Source organism: Mustela putorius, unplaced genomic scaffold (assembly GCF_011764305.1).
Source record: "Mustela putorius furo isolate JIRA1106 unplaced genomic scaffold, ASM1176430v1.1 tig00003942_pilon_pilon_pilon, whole genome shotgun sequence".
NCBI lineage: Eukaryota > Metazoa > Chordata > Mammalia > Carnivora > Mustelidae > Mustela > Mustela putorius.
Genome location: NW_025422087.1, coordinates 2,426,051 through 2,447,875, shown reverse-complemented (window position 1 = coordinate 2,447,875; position 21,825 = coordinate 2,426,051). Strand labels below are relative to the sequence as shown.

At 45.2% G+C, this 21,825-nt stretch overlaps 1 protein-coding gene across 3 annotated transcripts in view; it reads right to left on the bottom strand.

The window, feature by feature from the left end:
* LOC106004690 (ral guanine nucleotide dissociation stimulator-like) overlaps positions 1 to 21,825 on the bottom strand; it is a 65,733-nt gene that overhangs the window by 39,480 nt on the left and 4,428 nt on the right. For all 3 annotated transcript variants that reach the window (XM_045069687.1, XM_045069686.1, XM_045069690.1), the window contains exon 4: positions 7,345 to 7,477. The gene's annotated coding sequence lies outside the window, so the exon portion shown is untranslated. The remainder of the gene's footprint in view (positions 1 to 7,344; positions 7,478 to 21,825) is intronic.

Below are 21,825 nucleotides of genomic sequence, written 5' to 3'. Positions count from 1 at the left end.
GCCAGGCCATGTCATCAGCTCGAATCTTTTAATCACAGGGCTGGTTCCCCTGGTAACCAGTCCCCATCTTTAGGTTGTCTAGGGGCTTTCCACAAGTCACCTTATTCACAACAAAAGACACCTTTATCAATCTCGTTACTTAGAAAAATCCTAAGGTTTTTAGAAGTTCTGTCCAAGGCCAAAGACCAAATATACCCAAAACCGAAATATGACACCAAGACATGATGCAACTGAGATAAAATGGAAAAAAAATCCTAGGAAGACAAAATTGCCAAGACTGATTCAAGAACAAATAGAAAACCCTAAAAAACCTATTGAAAAGTAAATAAATAGAATTGGTAACTTAAAATATTCCCACAGAGAAAACCACAGCCCAAAGGTGGTCAATTTTAGTGGTAAATTTGGTAATTTCTGTAAAATATTTAAGGAAAAGGTAATACACATTTATACAAAATCTCCCAGAAAACTGAAGAAGAGAGAACCTTTCTTATCTCATTGTATGAGATCAGCATTATCTATTACTAAAATCAAAGAATTATAAGAAAAGAAAGGCACAAACCAGAACATAGAATTATAAACACAATATTAACAAATAGAGTCCAACGATATAGCAAATGGATAATGCATCGTAGCCTATTGAGACACGTCCCAGGGATCCAAAGTTGGTTCACCATGAGAAAATCAGTTTATGTAATTCACTATATTGGTGGAATAGAGGAGGAAAAACACATGATCATCCCAACAGATGCAAAAAATTTTTTGACAAAATCCAACATCTATTTCTCATTTAAGAAAAAAATAAATAAATAAATAACGAAAACCCAACCAGGAACACAAGGGAACTTCCTCAACCTGATAATAGGCATATACAAAAAATCCCTAAACTAAGAGTGAGCAGCTGAATGCCTTTCACTAAGCTGAGAACAAGGCAAAGATGTCCTCTTTTACCACTTCTGTTCAACACTGAACTGAAAGATCTAGCCAGGGCAGTAAGTAGGCAAGAGAAATAAATTAAAGGTTTGCTGACTGGAAGGGACAAAATAACATTTTAATTTTCACATTATTCTATATGTAGACTCTATGGGATGTTTTTTCTATTATCCTCCATATAGAAAATCCTAAGAAATCTGGGAAATAAACTTAGCAGTCCTGCAGAATCCATGATCAACATACAAAAATCCATTGTATTTCCATATTCTAACTAATGAAATTAAGAAAACAAGTTCATTGACAATTTTAGCTGTTCCCGAAAATCTGAAACAAGGACAAATCTGACAGAAGATGTTCAAGGCCTATGGATTTGTTTTGCTGTGCTGCAGACTATCATAACCTCAGCAGCTTAGAAATATACTCACAGTTTCTGTGGGTCAAGAGTCTGGACACAGCATATCTGAATCCTCTGCTGGGGTCACCCAGGCCATGAGCAAAGTGTCAACTGAAGCTGTGGTCTCCTCTGATGCTTGGGGACCTCTGGAAAGTCTTTTCAGTGTTTCATCCTCTTTTAAGAACTCCCCTAATAAAGTCGGGGCCGTGTAAGATTACATCCTTTTTATTAACTCAGAATCAACCATTAGTAACCTCATTACAGGCATGTAATGGGTCCTACCCACACGCTATACTTATGGGTCCTACCCACACTCAAGGGGAGGAGATTACACCGGGTGCCTATCCCAGGAGACAGGAATTTTGGTGGATATCTTTGTTTTTATTTGTTTGTTTGCTTGCTTTAAGATGTTATTTATTTATTTGTCAGAGAGAGACAGAACAGAAGCAGGAGGAGTGGCTGGCAGAGGGAGAAGCAGGGCAGGCTCCCCACTGAGCAGAGAGCCTGATGTGGAGCTCAATCCCATGACCCTGGGATCATGACCAGAGCCAAAGGCAGACACTTAACTGACTGAGCCACCCAGGCGTTCCTTGCGGTACATCTTTGAACTCTGCCAACCACAACTTGCACTGTAAAGACTACAAAACATGGCTGGAAGGAATTAAAGACCTAGGTAAACAGAGAGGTATACCATGTTCATGAGTTGGGAGACTCAATATTTGTGAGATATGAACTCTTTCCAAATTGATTTATAGAGTCAGTGCTATCAAAATTAAAATCCCAACAGACTTTCTTAGAGATATTGACAAGTTGGTTCTAAAATTTATATGGACACGTGAAGAATAGCCAAAGAAACCAGACCAGCCAAAATGACTTTTAAAAAAATGATCACGGGTGCCTGGGTGGCTCATTGGGTTAAGCCTCTGCCTTCAACTCAGGTCATGATCTCAGGGTCCTGGGCTCAAGCACCGCATTGGGCTCTCTGCTCAGTGGGGAGCCTGCTTCCCCCTCTCCCTCTGCCTGCCTCTCTGCCTACTTGTGATCTCTTTCTCTCTGCCAAATAATTAAATAAACTCTTAAAAAAAAAATCAAAGTTGGAGAATTAACACTACCAGATTTCAAGACTTACCTAATCCTGTACAAGAGAATGCACTGCTCACACAGATCAATGAAACAATAGATTCAAGAAACAGACTCACATACATACATATGGACAACTTTTTTTACAAAGATGCAGAGGCAACTCTGGAGAAATGGTCCATAAAAGAAAAAGGGATACATTAGACTTTGTCCAAATGAAAACTTCTGCTTTTTGTAAAAACAGTAAGAAACTAAAAATCAAGACACAGATTGGGAGAAAACATTTGAAAGTCATATATCTGAGAAGAAACTTGTCTCCAGAACATGTATTTATTTCTTAATCTTATATCTCAATTTTATTGAGATATAATTGATAAGTATCACTGTATAGGGGCAAGGTGTATAGCATAATGGTTTGATTTACACATATTGTGAAATAATTAAAATACACTTAGTTAACATGTATCATCTCATAGAAATGCTTGAAAAAAAAAGGAAAAAAAATTTTTTTTCCTCGTTATGAAAACTTTAAGGATCTACTATCTTAGCAACTTTCAAATAAACCACATAGCAGTGTTAGCTAAGGTCATGATATACATCAGACCCTTGGCACTTATCTATCCTATAACTGGAAGTTAGTACCTTGGACCACCTCATCCAGATCCAGTTTCCCACCCCACCCTGCAGCTCCCCAACTCTGGTAACCACAAATCTGATCTCTTTTCTATGAGTTTGGTTTCTGGGGTTTTTTTGTTTGTTTGTTTGTTTGTTTGTTTTAGATTCCACATGAGAGTGAAGTCAAACAAGTATTTGTTTTTCTGTCTAGATTGTTTCAATTAGCATAATGCCCTCAAGCTCCATCCATGTTTTTGCAAACAGAATGTATTCTTTTTAAAAACCTTTCAAAATTCAAGAAGAAGATAAAAGACACACAGATGGCAAAAACCTGCGGAAACATACTCAGTATCATTAGTCATTACAGGAAAGACAAATTAAAACCACAAATGACCAAAACTAAAAAGACTGATCGTGCCAAGGGTGGCAAGGATACAGAGTAACCGGAACTCAGTTTGGAAGTTTCTTAAAAACCTAAACATAAACCTACCATATGATTCAACCATTCCACTCTTAGAGCTTTTCCCCAGAGAATTAAAAGTACTTGGCCATACAAAGACTTATATATGAATGTCCACAGTATCTCTATTTGTCCTCGCCCCAACTGGGAAATTATCCAAATGCCCATCAACATGTGAATGAAAAAATGAACATAATAATATATCCCTATTTTTAGGTGGAAGGAAGGGAATAAAATACTGATTCATGAAACAGCAGGGCTCAGTCTCGAAATAATCATGGTGACTTCAAGAAGCCAGATAAAAAAGTGTACACACTGTAGGATTCCATTTATTTAATGTTTTACAAAATGCAAACTAACCTGCAGTGCTAGAAAGCAGATCGATGAGATAGAGAGAAATGAGGGGGGTGGGAGCCCAGAATTAAAAAGGGGTGTGATGAACCTCTGTTGGTATAGACATGTTCATTATCTTGATGGTGGTAGTTTCACTTAGTGATATACAAGCGCCAAAGCATATCAGATCATGCACTTTAAATACGTGTGGTTTAGGGACGCCTGGGTGGCTCGGTCAGTTAAGCATCTGTGTTCAGCTCAGGTCCTAAAACTGCGGTCCTGGGATCGATCCCCACGTGGGGCTCCCTCTTCAGCGGAGAGTCTGCTTCTCCCTCTCCCTCTGCCCCTTCCCCTGCTCATGCTCTCTCTCTCAAATACATAAGTAAAGTCTTAAAAGATTTTTTTTAAAAAAGATAAATAAATACGTGTGGTTTATTGTCTGTCAACTCTACCTCGATGAAACTATTTAAAAATTGTCAAGTTAAACATGGTTGGCACGAGTGCCCCTGAGGTGGCACAGGGATTGCTGTTGCTCACCGCCGGTGGGTACAGACTGTCAGGGTGTTGCTCTCTCAGTGATGCTAAGTGCTGATTACTTGGCAAGGGGTGACTGCCAGATCTTCCCATTATAAAGTGCATTTTCCTTTTGCAATTAATGAATGATTTATAGAATGATACATCTGCCCTGTACAAACACCCTCTTCCTCAGTTCCCCTTCTACAAATGTTTGCAGCACGAGTCAGCCAAGTATTTCTGTAAAGTTCCAGATACTAAATAATTTACACTTTGTAGACCACATTGTCTCTATCTCAATTATGTGAATCTGCCATTGGACTACAAACGCAGGCATTGGCAACACAGTGATGAATGAGCATGGCGGTGGTCCAGTAAAATCTTACTTATGGGGGTGCCTGGGTGGCTCAGTCATTAGGCATCTATCTTCGGCTCAGGTCATGATCCCAGAGTCATAGGATTGAGCCCTGCATCAGGCTCCCTGCTCAGCGGGAAGCCTGCTTCTCCCTCTCCCACTCCCCGCAGTTGCGTTTCCTCTCTCGCTGTGTCTCTCTTTCTCTCTGTCAAATAAATAAATAAAGCCTTAAAAAGAAAAAAAACCTTACTTATGGATGCTGAAATTTCAATTTGTATAAAAATTTCATGTGTCAAGACGTATTGCTGTCCTTTGGATTTTGTCAACTATCTAAATTTTTTAAAAACATTCTCAATTCATGGTATATACAATATCAGAGAGATGGTGGGCTGGATTTGATGGGTAGAAGGTACTTTCCTGAGTCCATGTTTTAAAGAATTCAGTTATTTCCCAAGCCAATTATTTCACTGCTGTTCACCAAATGGTAAGTTTCTCATTCAATTGCTCTTCTACCAATATTAACTGACATTCTTCTGTAAAGAATGGCTTCTTGTCAATGAGAAATGCAAAACACTTTCTCCTCAAAAGGCAGGATACATGTTTAATTCTCCCCCTTTAACTACAGATATGTAGAGAAAGAAATTTGTGTAACTGTCATAACCCATGGTGGGAAATGACTTTTTCTCCCTTTGTCTGTAAAATTATGGAGCCATTGATTTTTATTTATTCAACCATTAGCAAAATATTTATCTATTTAATTATAATCAACCTTAATTTTTTTTTTCTTCCAGTGCTCAGACTGTCCCAAATTTGGCTATTAGGAAACCCCTTCAAATCTGTGTGTTTTTGGTACAACTCCATTAATCTTTGACAGATTCCTTACTTTTTGGCGCATGATACATCAAGGTCCCCTTATCCTTCTGCCTAGATGTGAAATCAGCCATATCTCCAAACGCTCTGATTCCTTTAGTTAGGTCAATATTAGACTTAATTATACCATACCATGCCATACCATACCATACCATAAGGCAATTTTCTAGCTTTCAGCCTAATACTGAGAAACCAGGGTCTGGACCCAAATATGCTCATTGCTGCTGTGTGTCATAGTTTTGGTGCCTTTCAGTGGACAAAGCTAGGAAATACTTTTTATTTTTAATTGTGAATTTACACCAATATTATCAGTTCAAAATCAACAAAAAGGTTTTCTTCCTTAATTTTATATGTCTTTTCTCTCTCCCTGAAAATCTTGACTCATTGCATCCACAGATTTGCCTATTTTATCCTACAATATACATGAGTTTCAAAATTACCATGCCAACATTACTACAGAAAATAAAACTGAATGTAATTTAAGATTTCTCTACTGTTCTTTTCAACCTGAGAATATTTTCCAAGGTTGCAGATATGCCACATTTCTAGAGAATCAGACATGCAACAAGGTCTTCAGAGTAAAAACACAGTAGTCATGACATGGCACACACAAAGGAGCAAGGGAAGAGAACAGTAATTTCACAGAAGGTCCATGTGTGGAGGATTGTAACCAAAGACATCTTTCACTGTGGTGGTGTTTCAACAGAGGCTCCCCAGCTGAAAATAACAGATGACAAGCGCCCACATAGTCTAGAGATGTTGGACTATCTACATCAGACGTTGCTCGGAGGTGCCCCCGACACCCTGGCATCTGAGAGAGCAGTTGAGGTAGGGGGATGTGGGGAGGAGAATGGATGGAGGTGGTTAGTGGGAAGGAAGGATTTCTTAGCGGAGAGTTGTCAGGACACTGGTGTCACCCCTCACCCCCATGGAGGAGGAGAGGTGGTCCTTTGCCCCACACTTCCAGACAAGGGAGGGGACTCTAGCCTCAAGACCAAAGCAGGAAGCAATGCCAGAGGGAGCGGTAGGACCCAGAGGAATGTGAGGAAGCTTTGATGGAACAGCTGAGTCGGGATTATCCCCTCTGCTTCTACCCAAACCCTGACACTGAACAACTGAACAACGACACTGAACAACTGAACAACGGAGTGAGCAATGTGAGCCCTGAGACGAGCTTTCCTGGCTGGGGTCCCTTTCTGGCCCCTCCAGTCACTCCTGTGGGATAAGCCTGGGTGGTGAGGCCGGTCGTCAACATCCTGCCCCACACTCCACCTCTCCTTCTGCCCTTCCTGCTTTGTGCAGCTTCTCTCGGATTCTTAAAACTGTGTGTCTAGGGAAGCAAGGAGGCCGCTGCGATCTGCCATGAGACGAGCTCTGCGCGCGCTCTGCTCCCTTCAGTGAGGGATTTGGTGGCTATTCCCAGGGCACTCCTCACAAACCTTAGCACATTCCTTCTGGCTGCAGAGCCCAAGGCTCCACGCTCTGACTGACTGAGACCTTGAAGCAAGGGGGACATCATCCACAGAACCAAACACTGGATGTCAGGAGCCCAGAGGAGTCACTGGTCTTGTCCAGATGTGGTGTGTGGCCCCCCTTCTCGCACCCAGCCCTTCAAATGTGTTGTTTCTCTTGCTTATAACCTCCCACCTGTTCCACCACACCCTCCGCTCCACCCGTTTCCCCAGAATAATCCCCCACCACCAGACATGTACACCCCTGCCAGCGCCAGCCCGCACTTTGAGCTCACACCTCTGACCCTGCTGCACTTCTGGAGAGTCTGCCCAGATCACACACCTCTCTGACGTGTTTTCTTGAATCATCTTCGGTTCGTTTTGTGGGTTCGCTGGGTTTGCAGTGCCTGCCCTGGTGTCTTTTGCTGACTCTGCCAGCTCCAGGATCTTTTACATTAGAAGCTCCAGGTCGATAGCTTTGAACATTAAAAAAAAAAGAAAGAAAGAAAAGAAAAGGAACATTTGTGTATGTTTGGGAAACCACATAATAAAAAGGAAATAAATGTGAGGTCCTCAGAAGTTTAACACTGGCTCCGACTCCCCCACCCTCGCCTTGCCCCTCACCTCATGAGTCACTCACGGCCATGAGGCAAGATTACTAAGTCTAATTAAGTAATGCAGCTGACAAACCACTTCCAAATACAGTCTGTGGTGCTTTCTCTTGATGTAGGTGTTCCTAAAAATCACTAGACTAAGCAAAATTAAACAGCTCAGGGCCAGGGGAGTCCATGTGATTTCCGCACCATTTTAAATGCCATCAGTGACACGTTCCAAGAAAGAAGATGGGACCCGAATAAAAACAGGGAGTTTAGAACATGTGAAGTGGTTCATAAATAACAGAAAACATGACAGTGAATAGGGCACTTTCCCTTGAGAAGGACCCTGAGGTGTGCTCGTAGAGGAGGCTGGGAAGGGTTGTGGCATGTCTGTGATCCTGAACAGTGGAAAGAGCATTATTTGAAATTGATCAGAAAGAGGGAGCATCCTTGATGATGGGTGGGTTTATCGCCCTTGGTTTCCCTTGGCACCAAATATCAAAGGTAAGCAATCTTCTGTAACCTTAAATCCTGAGACATGTTTTTCTGCCTTTGAGATTCAGGTCCCTTGCGGCATGTGTTTCTGATAGATAGTGGTTTCATCAAAATGGAAAATCGAATCCAACATTATAGACTTCTTTTACAATTTTCTATCACCGTTTCTAATTTTTCTCATCTGCACTCAGTGCTTTGGAAATTGTAGCAATGGTTGCTTGAAACCACAAAATGAGCTGTTCCTGGCTCTGGGATGGAGTTACTTCTGCAGGACTCGGCAATTGCCGTTAAGATCTTCGTATATAAATAATGCTTTCCTCACCGCTGGGACTCTTTGGGGTTTGGAGCCAGCGGGCTTAGACATGTTTGGGATGTTGGATGAATATTTGTTTGCTGTAATATCAAAAAGCACGCATGTGCAAAAACATCGCAAAGTACCACCTTTTGAGAGAGTGCACGTGGTGAACCGAGGTAGCTAGTAGCTGAGGTGTGAGCACATGCGTGTGCATGTGCACGTGTGCACATGTGTGCACATGTTTTGTGTGTTCCTACCTAACTCAGTTCCAGTGGGTGCAGATCACTGTTCATAGGCAAAGGCAGAATGCACCTAACTTTTCCACTGTTCCCTAATCTATCAGTTGCTTTGAAACAAATTCACAAGTGCCATAGCCGAACCCACTGTAAGTGAAAATGACTGTTTCCACAGAGCTTTCCTTTCTACTGAACACCATGGTGTGTCACTGCACTGGAGTATTTATTGATTTTGATCTCCTTAAATCATAAACACAATACTCCTGAATATGGGTTTCATTAACCAGAAAAAAATAGACATTAAAAATCTTTTTAAAAATAGGGGCATCTGGCTGTTTCAGTTGGTAGAGCATGTGATTCTCTTTTTGTTTTTTTGGGTTTGGGGTGGTTTTTGGCTTTGTTTGTGTGTTTGGAGAGAGAAGGCAGGGGGAGGAGCAGAGAGAGAGGGAGAGGGAGAATCGCAAGCAGGCTCCATACCCCTCGCGTAGCCCAACAGGGACGGCGCTCTATCTCAGGACCTTGAGGTCCTGACTTGAGCTGAAGTCAAGAGTTGGACACTTCACTGACTGAGCCACCCAGATGCCCCCTAGAGCATGTGATTCTTGGTCTCGGGGTCATGAGTTCAAGGCCCCTGTTAGGCATAGAGCTTACTTAAAAAACAAAAGAAAACAAAAAAAAAACCCACAACTTTAAAAAGTGGAGAAGAGCATGAGAAGAGGAGGAGGAGGTGGAAAGGAAGGCGAAACACCAAAGGAGAAGCTGCATCTCCTTCTGGAAGCTGGTACATGTTTGGGGGGGGTGGGGGAGGGTGTTCTTATACACCTTTCTTAACATATCTAGGCTTAATTCCAGAGGGTCCCTAGAAGCTTGGAAAATGTTCTTCATATCAATAGTGTCCACATTAAAGATATTAAAGACTGCATCAGTAGTGTCTGGATTACGTTCATTCGTATCAGGCTAAGAATTCTTCTAAAGTCATATTTGATTTTAGCCCTCAAGTTACCAACTCAGTAAGTAGAGAGCAGAGACAGAACCTAAGTGGCTCCAGAGAAAAACCAGCCACCCAGGACAGAATCCAGCCCTTAGGAAATGCTGCCTCCTTCCTGCAGAGGACACAGAGGGGAATGCTTGGCCCAGAACCACGTGACCCCCTCCACCCCCCCCCCCCCCCCCAGGCACTGGCCTTCCAGGCTGACAGGCGCACAGATGTGGCCATGCTCAATGACTCTCTTCTGGGGCTGCTTTCTATCTCAGAGAACAGCACCAGCTGCCGTCAGAGTGGAAGGTGCCGGAGTGGAAGGCTGCCCACCTCCGGATGTCCATTTCCATCAGATGCTTCCCCTCTGCTGTCTCAGATTCCCTCACCAGCCCCCCACTCTGTAAACTGCCTCCGTGTTGTTATGCTAATTACACTGCTTCCACACTCTGCCTGAAGATGGAGGGGAAACCTGCAGCTCAGAGGAGCCCCTGGCTGGCTCAGTCAGGGGAACCTGCAACCCTTGATCTCAAGGTTGTGGGTTTGAGCCCCGCACTGGGTGTCAAGATTATTTAAAAATAAAATCTTAAATAAGAAAAAAAAGGCAGCTGAGGTGAATTTGTCTCCAGAAGCCCCATGGTGGTCACAACAGCAAGGGACAGGGCATGGAGGAGAAAGGGGAGCCCTGGTGTAATGAGATAACCCGACACAGTGTGTGAGGTAGTCACATGGGGGAGAGCCACAGAGAGGGAGAGCAGACAACTACAGAGTGCCTACCGCAGGCCAGGCAGAATGTCCAGCACTGGGAATCGAATAGGGAGCCCGGCAGACCCAATCCCCCTCATAAGAGCCAGCAGCTGGGCTAGGGGGCCCTGGGAAAATGCAGGTGAGCAGGGACAGGGTGGGGCTGGGTGATTCCTGTCCCTGGGGGGGGGGGGCACAAAGGGGTCTAAGTCTTCCCGAGCAAGACTTCCCGAGAGCACCCAAGGGGAACGAGGGTGGGTTCGCTCCGCCTCTCCATTCCCAGAATTCACAGACTGCCTGCCTCTTGCCAGGTCACAGGGGAGCATCTTGTTGGTCACCACAGAACTTCTGGATGGTGAGCCAGCAGAGAGCATAGGATGGGCCAGGAAGAACCCGGAAGAAGCTGGCAGGTGGAAAGTCTCAGGGTGTGGGGCAGATGGGAACCGCTCACCAGTGAAGGATGGCTGACTGTCCAACGTGGCCTAGCCACACATTTCAATATTGTACAGTGGTTTAAGAAAAGCTACTCTGAGTTTTTACAACAGGAAAAATGTTATAATAGAGTATTAAATCTTAGGTCAAGAAATAAAATTGTATTATATTCACACACATTTACACATGGACACCTGGTTATCATAAGGCTACTTAGCACTGTAAATTATATTTTTCCCTTGACATTGAAGTCATTCATTCATTCATTCTTTCATTCGTTATTGAGTATCTATTAGGTACTAGGTTCTAGGAATACGAGAAAACCGCCTCAGCCCTCAAGGACCTCCCAGCCTTCTGGAAGAGCTGGGAAAGGTAACAGGTGATTATAATAGTACAGCTGGGACACCACTGACAGGTGTAAGAGAAGGACGTGTTCTTCGATTTCAAATTGCTTGTGTTTATAAAAACACAAGCACTTCCTTTTGCCAAACTCCATTCTCTACTTCACACTTGTGGGTGCTCCTCCCAGGGCTGACATCTGACTATGGTCACCCCAGGCTGGGAAGGCCAAAGGTTTGGGCATCTGGAAGCTAAGAGGAAAGCCCAAGTTGGTTCTGCAAACAGCACATGTGGCCATGAGTCAACATTCTTCTTCCCAAAGTGGCAGTGCTCACCCAACATGCAGTCTGACAGCCAGAGATCCAGTTGGTGAGGTGCTTGCAAGGTGCAAAACAATGGGCAGGGGCTCTAAAAGCGAGTCCTGGTAATACTCATTCTCACTCTTCCGTTGCTCTGAACTGAGCTCTCTTGCCCTCGGCCCCCACCAGCCCTTGTCCAGAGAGGTGATGGGCTTGCATATCCACAGACGTGTTTTATGTGATACTCTTCCCTGCAGAGACAGCCTCTGTGCTCTGCCCGAGTTCCATGCGTCAACAGTAGTAACTGCACAAATGTTGCTTTCAAAGGGCTTATTATTCCCAGTAATCATAATATTAGTGACAGTCATTGTGTTTGGAGCCCATCCTAATATGAGGGTCAGAGATAAAGGTTTTATGTTCATTGTCACATTTAATGCTTACCACAACCCTATGAGCCAAGTAGACTATTATCCCAAATTCAACAGACGAGCAAACATAGAAAAATTAATTCACTTGCCCAAAGAAATGTAGTTAGTAGGTGGTAGAGCTGGGTTTTGAACTCAAGTCTGATTCCATAACTAGTGGGTTTAACCCACCTCCTAGGTCAATGCTAGACTAAGTCCTTCAGGAGCTAAATAGTCACCAAGGACCTTTCTGCTCCTGGCTGTTCCCTTTGCCTACGGTGTCCCCTCCCCATATCTACATAACTCCTTCCAGCATCCTGTCTGGAATGGCGCCTCTTTCTCTGTATTTCCCTATCCTTTCCCCTGCTTTATATATTTCTTTCTTTATTTGGATATTTCTTTCATCAAGCTATAACTGACATATAATATTGTGTCAGTTTCAGGTGTAACACACAATGATTTGATACCTGTATATATTGCAAAATGATCAGCACAGTAAATCCAGTTAACATCTACCATCATAGGTAGTTTATAAATTACTTTTCTTGTTGATGAGAAATTTTAAGATCTACTCTCTTAGCAGCTTTCAAATATACAATGTTTTTTTTTTAATTTATTTATTTGACAGAGAGAGATCACAAATAAGCAGAGAGGCAGGCAGAGAGAGAAAGAAGGAAGCAGGCTCTCTGCAGAGAGCCCGATGTGGGGCTCGATCCCAGGACCCTGGGATCATGACCTGAGCCGAAGGCAGAGGCTTTAACCCACTGAGCCACCCAGGCGCCCCACCAAATATATAATGTTTTATTAACTGTAGTCACCAGGCTGAACATTACATCCCCAGGACTTTTGTTATTTTGTAACTAAAGGTTTGTACCTTTTGACCACCTTCACACATTTCTGCTTTATTTTTGTTCATAAACTTACCCTTACCTGACATCGGAGGTAAGAGTATCTATCATGTATCTATTATTTGTTTATTATCAATCTCCCCATTAGACTAAGAAGTCCTTGGTGGGGGAGGGGGGACATTTGTTTTGCTTACTGCTAAATCTCTAACACCTAGAAGAGAGTCTGGTCCACAGAAGATACCACAAAAAAGATTGTTGAATGATTGGACAGATTTCATGCTAATTAAGATTATGCAAAATTGGAGCTCCTGGATGGCTCAGTCATTTGTGTGTCTGCTTTTGGCTCAGGTCATGATCTCAGGGTCCTAGGATTGAGCCCTGCATTGGGCTCCCTGCTCAGCAGGGACCCTGATTCTCCCTCCCCCTCTGCAGCTCCCCCTGCTTGTGCTGGCTCTCTCTCTCAAATAAATAAATAAAATCTTTTTTTTTTTAAAAGATTATACAAAGCTGAAATGGTACCAGGTAAAATATTAATAAAGACTCACTTTATTTGCAAAATTTGAAATGTTTCCAAAATGTAAGAATTCATTAAGAGCCACCGGATTTTGAAGCTGGTAGAACAGGAAATGGTAAGCCATGTTCCTGCTGTTAATCTTGGTTAAAAGAAAAACCTCTCTTTCTGTACTTCTAACACTCTGACACTGAAAGTGGTTTTTTCCTACACCAAGTAATCTTCCAGTTCCTAGCAGACACTGAATGCGTGTCCTACAATCTAATTTAATTCTGGCGCGAACTGCCCAGTTAGCCCAGGCCCCACAGGCTGAGGGCTCAGTCCCACAAGACTTCCTCCCAGCCTCGGCCACCAATCACAAGTGGAGGGTCCCCAGATTGCCACAACTTCTGTCCAACCTGGCTACAGAATCAAAGATTCCAACAGCTCCCCCCTCGGGCCCTCTCAGGTTCAGTAATTTGCTAGACCATCTCACAGAACCCAGGTAAACAGTTTACTTGCTATTACTAATTATTATAAAGGATTCAGCTCAGGAGCAGCCAAAGGAAGAGATGCATAGGGCAATATGGCATGAAGAATGGCATGGGAATGGCGTGAAGTTTCCACACCCTCTTCAGGTGCGTCACTCTCCAGGTAGCTCCCCAAGTTCACCTTCCTTGATGCTCTCCAGCACCTTCAGTCAGTCTTTGTGAAGACTTCCTTACACAGATCACGTTGTTGGCCACCAGTGATTGAACTCATTCTCCAGCCTCTCTCCCCTTCCCAGAGGTCCAGGGGTGGGACTAAAAGTTCCAGCCGTTTATAAAAAAAATTTTATTTATTTATTTATTTATTTGGCAGAGCAATCAGGCAGAAAGAGGAGGAAGCAGGCTCCCCACTGAGCAGAGAGCCCAATGCGGGGCTCGATCTAAGGACCCTGAGATCAATGACCCGAGCTGAAGGTAGAGGCTTAACCCACTGAGCGACCCAGGCACCCCATGTTCCAGCCCTTTAATCACTGGGTTGGTGATACTCTAGGATACTCTAAGATACTCAAGGATTGGGTAGGTTCCTTCGGCAACCGGCCCCCATACTCCTAGACTCACCGCAGTAACAGAAACTCAGGAGTGGTTGCAAAAGGGCCTGGTTATGAATGACAACTATCATTTGGGAAATTCCGAGGGCCCTAGAAACTCTGTGCCAAGAACCTGGGAGGAAAACCAAATACTAATTTGTTATATAACATTAGGAACTCTGTGCCAGGAACAGGGTCAAATATCCAATATGTATATTTTTTATGACATTTGAGCTGGAGACTGGGTTTGGGTTTGGGATCCCCTGAGCCAGGCTGTTCTTGAACCCTGCAAATCGCGTGAGTGATTTTGAGGACTGGTGTGCTTTTATTTTATCATTCGCTAACATTGTAATTGGAAGTATTTTTGGTGCCTATGAAAATGTCATTCAAGTATTCACTAGGTGCAGGTGCTGAAAAACCTGCCTGAAATTCATTAACTTTGGAGCAGAAGTTAAATGTGACAAAACATGTCATGGAGAAGCCCACTGTGCTCTGCCAATCCCCCGCCCTGGCAACTGTGGAGAGAGAACATGGCAAAATATTACAAAGCCAATGATGGAGAAGATTTAAAGCAACTCTCAGCCAAATAAATAAATAAAATATTTAGGGGCACCTGGGTGGCTCAGTCAATTAAGCGTCTGACTCAATTTTGTCTCAGGTCATGGTTTCAGGGTCCTGAGATGGAGCCCCCGTGACAGGCTCTGTGCTCAAGTGGGGAGCCTGCTTGAGATTCACTCTCTCTGTCCCCCTAAAAAATTTTTTTTTAATCTTTAAAAAAATAAATAAAACATTTTTTAAAAGGGGTGTCTGGGTAGCTCAGTGGGTTAAAGCTCTGCCTTCGGCTCAAGTTATAATCCCAGGGTCCTGAGATCAAGCTCTGCATTGGGCTCTCTGCTCAGCAGGGAGCCTGCTTCCCTTCCTTTCTCCCTGCCTGTCTCTGCCTACTTGTGATCTCTGTCTGTCAAATAAATAAATAAAATCTTTAAAAATAAATAAATTTTTTTTTAAAAAAAGAAGGCCCTGTCTTCCTGCTTCGTATTTATTTCTGCAGCAACAACCTTAAATTATGTGAGTTGAAAGTCACTTCCTGCCTAACCCAAGGCCACCCTTTACTACAAGGTCTGAGTACAAAGTCTTCCCTTGTTTACAGCTCCGGTCCCTAGGGGTGCCTGGAGCCTCACCTCTCCACCAAGGGGGGTTATTGCCCCTAATAGAGGTTAGAGCAGAGTGGGTCTGTCCAGCCACAAGGGTGGTTTTCTGGCAGGGAGGCTGCTCGGTCCCGTGTGGGCAGACCCCAAAGGGCCACGACAGTCTTTCAGCTTGCAGTTCTCCTCTCCTTGATGGCAGGAGCTTGCCATCAGCTCCGCAGACTAGAGGGGCTTCTCAAGCACAGACCTTAGCATTGGCAAATAAATGACTAACCTATGCAACCAAAACAGACGTCAGGCCCTGACCCAAGAGTAGACCATCTCTTCTTTCTTTGCTCTGAAAGTGCCTTTCAGCAGCGAACGCCAACTTTAGCTACCTCTCTCAAACATGGCACTGTCAGCAAATAAGGAACAGAAACTTCCAGGGCTAACTCGGCCCCCGCACACCGCCACCCCCCCCCCCAGGGGCTTTGGCACAGCTCTGCCTTGAAGAGACTGGAGTTCTGTTTGCAGCCTGGAGGCAGATCGCCCCACCCACCGGGCCCCCTAGATATCCTGAGGCTGCCCATCCATCCCTCCCGTGTTCAAGGAAGGCCTTGGCCCCTGAGCCCATAACTCCTCCCTTGTAAGTCCCACCCCAGGGCTGTCACATCCAGCAGGCTGGTCCCAGAGCTCTGGCCCTCCCCCATTATCCCTCTCCCCACCGCCCCCCATCTCAGCCACTTCTCTCAATATACCCACGATCCTGCACCCTCATCATCCCAAACTTTGGACTCTGCTTAGTTGGCAATTTTCCAAAACTTTAAACACTCATTCCAGCAGCAGGCACCACACTTGCTCTTTGACAGCACTCACTAGCCCATCTTTCTGCACTTTTCCTGGTGATCCTTCCTTCCTGGGCGTTCCTGGGCAGCCCAGACTTGAACCAGTGCCACCAACGGCCCCACTCCCTGTCCTCCTTGCAAACCTACCCGGCCAAAGACGCGGTGGGCTCTCTGTGCCATGTTCTCTCTCTCTCTCTCTCTCTCTCTCACACACACAGGCTTAAACTATCAGAGAATGTTCCCCAGGCATGAGTTTGGTGTCACTACAAATCTGTGGCCTGTAGCCCCGAGCGACCTCTGTGCTGCTGGCAGTTCTTCTCCGGGTCTCAAGTTGCTTTTCTAATTCTCTCAGAAGTGATTTCACACTCTCTTTAATCTCCCTGTGGGCGCGTTCCTACCAGTACCCACCCCTACTCCTCACCCATGACTCCTTTCCCACACTTCCCCGGATCCCAGTGCCCCCCACTCCTCCTCCGAGTGATAGGCTCCCTGCTGCCGCCCACCTCATGCCCCCACTTGCACCTGGGATCCCTCCTGGCCCATTCTCTGAGTAACGGCCCCCAAAGACGGCAAGTCCAGATCCCTAGAAATTGTAAATCTGACCTAGCTGGAAGGAGGTCTTTTCAGAAGTGACTCCATGAAGGATTCTGAGGTGAGGAGACTTTTTTTGGGTACCCAGTGGGGCCTAAATGTCAGCATGTGTCCTTGTAAGATAAAGGCCGGGGGAGAGTTCACAGAGAGACGAGAGGAGGCCATGGGACCCAGGCAGCAGGGTTTGGAGATATGTGACCCCAAGCCAAAGAACACCTGGAGTTTCCAGGAACCACAGAAACAAAAACCAGATTGCCCTCTAGAACCTTCAGAGGGAGCATGGCCTCACCAACAACATCTTGATTTCAGACTTCTAGCCTAGTGTCCTAGTCAGGACACTGGGACATAGGAGGAAAGGCTGGCGGGACATGTGGCACTGAGGAAGGAGAAAGTTCTGTCCGTACCCAGCATGCACCACGTTCTGCTGGGGCTCAGCCATGGAACGCAAAGAGGAACAAGAGCCACGCGCTGCTGACTGGCACCCCGCAGCCAGGGGCACAGTGCCTGTGCAGGGCAGCGGACAGGAAGGGATCAGACTTGCCTAAAGGAGATCTCTGAGTAGAAAGGCCTTTGACAGGTGTTTGGGCTTTTCAAGACTGCCAGGAACGTGTCACTTTAGGCAAGCAAGGGGCTCTTCTCCATAGCTTCTCTGGAAGGCAGGAAAAAGAACAACAGAATGTAAAAGACCCAAGGAGTCATAGGAAATAGGCTGAGTGGAAATAATGGGGAGATCACAATGGGTGAGAGGCACTGGGTTCTAACCCTCCGTTCTGCTCCTCACGAGTGAGAGGGAGAATTCTCCAGGCTCAGACTATCTCAGCCATGAGAAGATCTGTCTTGATTAGGAATAAGCCTAAGGAGCAAAGGGCCTGATGCTGAAGAGGCCGTCACTGGAGCTGGCTTCAGTGTCACCAGAGAGTCACGAAGGTCCTCAGGCTCTACTTCTGTACTGTTTGGTATGGGCACTGGGCGCTCCAATAATTCAACTTCAGACTTGCAAGTGACCAACTTCAATGCTGCCTCAGAGTCATCCCCAACATGTAGTGGACCCGCTCAGCCACACAGATCACAACTCAGGAGAAATCCTGCCCAAAAAAGTTGGAGTCCATTGGTACCACAGGGCGGCGGGCATTTTTGCTGTTCTCCCTAGGGCTCCTTTCAGAATTAAGGAAGGATTTCAGCTTTCTACCAGCTCCACGGATTTACGTCGGTCTGATTAACACTGATATTCACCAATGAACATTCAATATGAATATTTAGCTAGAGGCAGCGACCTTAATGGTGGATCATAAACACATTGGGGGAAAGGAGCAGATCTCCATACACTGTATACGTCAGAAGCCAGTGGATGTTGGAGGCAGGTGCTTCCTACCTCTCTTCAAAGATGGAGTTGCTGCAGCCTCGTCCAAGATTATACCACAGGCTGCCCATCCTGGAAGCAAGCACTCAACCCTCCTCTCTATCACTTCACACCCCACCTTGGGTCCCAAGTGGGGTACATGACCTACAGGGGAGAAACTAGTTCTATATCGCTGGGAAAAACACAGAAGGAACATCATGGAATGTTCTACTTAATGGGCCTGTGAACCTTCACAACCTGTTTTTCTGCACTTTTCTGTTTTATAGGCTTCTGTCAAAACTCTCTCCTGCTGTCACCACCTGCAGCCTTCAGGCCTGGACATGCCTTCTAACATTTCCCCTGCCCTGTTCGTACAGGTCCCTTGCACACTGGTCCCAGCCCATCCCCAAAAAAGTCAAAACAGGTTCTTGTGGTTTTATGTCAGCCTGAGGAGTGTAGGTACTTCCCCTATAAATTCAAGACAGAGAATAAGGCCTAAGGCTGACTGTTAACCTGCCAAATAATTTCTAGCTACAGACAAGAGGCATGCAGTCTTAGTCTCTTCTCCAAGAACTCTGTATTGCAAATATGACGGAGTGATAGCAAGGGGACAGGCGGAGAGAGAAAGTGACAGAGTGCACAGTGAAAGGGAATCTGGCGCCTTGGGTGGAGGTGAGATTTTGAAATCGTGTCTGTAGGTTCAGAAAGAAAATATATGTTTATTCTTTTCCTTCCCAAAGATTGTTTATTGAGCCGACAAGCATGCCTGGCCGTTGAGACCAAAGCACAGGAGGCCTGACTGAAGTAATGCATTTGAGGGACTTTAAGCTCTAGATTGGATTTAAGGTACATGAATCTTACTTAGACTAGACGGCGGTCCGCACTGCCAACGTGAAGATCATGTGGACATTAAAAGAGCCTCACCTGTGGTTATACGCATCGTACTTAGTCCTATCTGCGTCCAAGTTTGTGGTTTGTTCATTCATTCAACAAACACCTCTGAGCACTTATTATGGATTGGGTAGATGAATAAAACACAATCTCTGTCCTTAAGGAGCTCATTAGGCTACGATAATGTGAAACACATTCTCTTATGACAGACATAATGTGATGGGGTAAGGATTGAAGAGTGCTCAGGGGCTCCGGCCTGTTGGTCAGAGGGCTCCAGGGAGACGGAACCAGTGGGACATCATATATATTATAGGAGTACTGGGTAGAGAGAGATAGGTTGGTTATAAGGCATTGCCTCATGTGATTCTAGAAGCTGAGAAGGACCAAGATCTACAGTGGGCAAGCTGGAGACCAGGAGAGCTAACAGTGTAATTTCTAGTCTGAGTCTAAGTCCAAGGGCAGAAGAAGACTAATGACCCAACTCAAAGGCATTCAGAGAGACCAAATTCCCTTTTTCAGCCTGTTTGTCTAGTTAAGGCTTTTGTGGAGGGCCATTTGCTTTATTCAATCCACTGATTCACATGTTAATCTGATCCTGACACTTTTCTAGAAGGCCAACTCCCTCACAGTAATGCCCAGAATGATGCTTAATCTAATGTCCGGGCATCCCGTGGGCCCATCAAGTTGACAAATAAAATTAACCATCACAGGTAGGCAGAAAGGATAGAGCCTATAAAGCCAACAAAGGGGAAGCTAGAGGAATAGGAGGAAATTAAAAGGAGGTGGTAGGAGGGAAGTCACAGGGAGGGAGCCCTTCAATAAGGAAAGAGTGGCCAACAGGGATGGAATCTTCAAAAAGGCAAGTGCAGTAGAGACAGAGATGGACGCTGGGTAGGGTGTAAGGTCATTGGTGGAGAGGGGATGGGGATGGGGCAGAAGAGAGGTTAGAGCAGGTTGTGGAGTAAAAGGAAATGAAGTGGACACAGAGAACCCAAACAAATTTTTCTAGAAGTTTAGTGGTAGGGGGTAGAAAGAAGAGGAGGTGGAAGGGAATGGGCTCCAAGAAGAGGGTTTAGTTTTTGGTACTTTTTCCTGAGAGACTTGCACATATTTCTTTGTGATGGGAAGAACCTGTAAGGGAGGGAAAGGCTGAAGTCAGGGCCAGGCCAGGAGGATAGTCCCTCAGACTGGTAAGCTGTGCCTCTTCCTTTCTCACCAGTCAGAAGGAAGGATGGCAAGAAGCAGAGGGAAAGCCATGGGATTCGGTGGTGGGAGCCCAAGGACACTCCCATCTGACCCACGGCCATTATGTCCTGCCAAGAAGGCTGGGTCTACCCAGGTCCACTTAAAGCAGTTGGAGATCAGGTTAGTGATGTGGCCTCTCTCTGCCTGTTTCCCCATCTAAAATATGGGACAATGATACCAACCTCAGAGGGTTATCATGAGAATTCATTAAAACCCTGCATTTAAGCATGTTTAGTAAATGTTGGCTACTGTGCCTAGTAATTATTACCATGAACGCTATTATTAGTATAGCTATCTTTAGTTGTAAGAATTAATTATCAAGTCTATTCTCTTGGTCTCTCCGGGTTTTCCTTTTCCGTTTTTAGAGACAAAAAAAAAGGTCGACCAATTGTTCCCTGGTGCCATGCCCTCAGCCTAGAGGATCAGCCCACGCCCACCCCTGTCCAGAGCAACCAGCTCTTCTCCAGGGCTACCCTCTTCTGCCAAGAGCAGCGTGACACATCTCACGACTTCAGTACTTAAAGAAGAGAGGACACTTATTGGTTGGGTGGACAGCTGAGCAGATCTGGAAGGTTTTCACCTGAGAAGGGCGCATACGCATACTATCTGCTGGACACTCGCACTAAGATGGGAGCTGAGACACATCAGGTTGGCTCCATTCCAGCCCTGTGGGTAAGTCTGGATTCTAGTATATCCCTGCCTCCGGTCTACTGGGGAGCCTGCCTCTTGGTTAAAATGTTTAGGCTCCGCTCACTTCATAGTAACAGGCTGGGACCTTCCGAGTCCCACTCATCATGTCCTGAATGCCATCCCATCTCAAGGCATCCAGAACAGAGGCACGGCCAATGAGGGCTGAGTCACTCCTCTGTCATGAATACCTTCCCATTTTCAAATATCTTCTTCTAAAAATACAGTCCATAAATGCATCACCACATGGAAACAAGAGATGGGAGCCTGGAAAGTTCAATCTCAGAGCCTGAAACTTCCCCTAAACCAACTACAAAGGCCAAACACATATTTGACCTTCTAGAAAAGTGTCAGTGTGGAGCGGAGGCCTGTGTTCTGACCTCACTGACTATAAGAATTTCCTCCTCCTGGCCAGCATATCTTCAAAGAGCCCCTAAGTTTCCAGCATTGATGGAGTTTCCTCACAGGAGGCCTGCGTGCATCTTTTCCATGTCCCTCTCTGCCTTCGAGGTCCCTCAGGGTGGCTCTCTAAAGTGGCCCACCCCATCCTCATTTGGGGAGGCTCTCCTGCCGTGTGTTCTGGAAAGAGGGAGTGGGCCTGTCTAGGAAAGATTCCTCTCAGTTAGCATGAGTTCTGAGTCACATCCTGAGAGGGCTGACGGGGAACCAAATTTCTCCATTGCAGATTGTTTCTGAGGAACTCCATTCTAGAGTGAGTGACCACACCTCTCAGCTGGCCCAGGACGGTCTGGGTTTCTGGTGGCTGTTCAGTGCGCATATTAATAGCACTCCTTGCCATTCTCAAGTGTTCTAGTTTGGCAACAACTTTACATGGTTATCCTCGGTCTAGCTGATGGCTGTGACACTTTT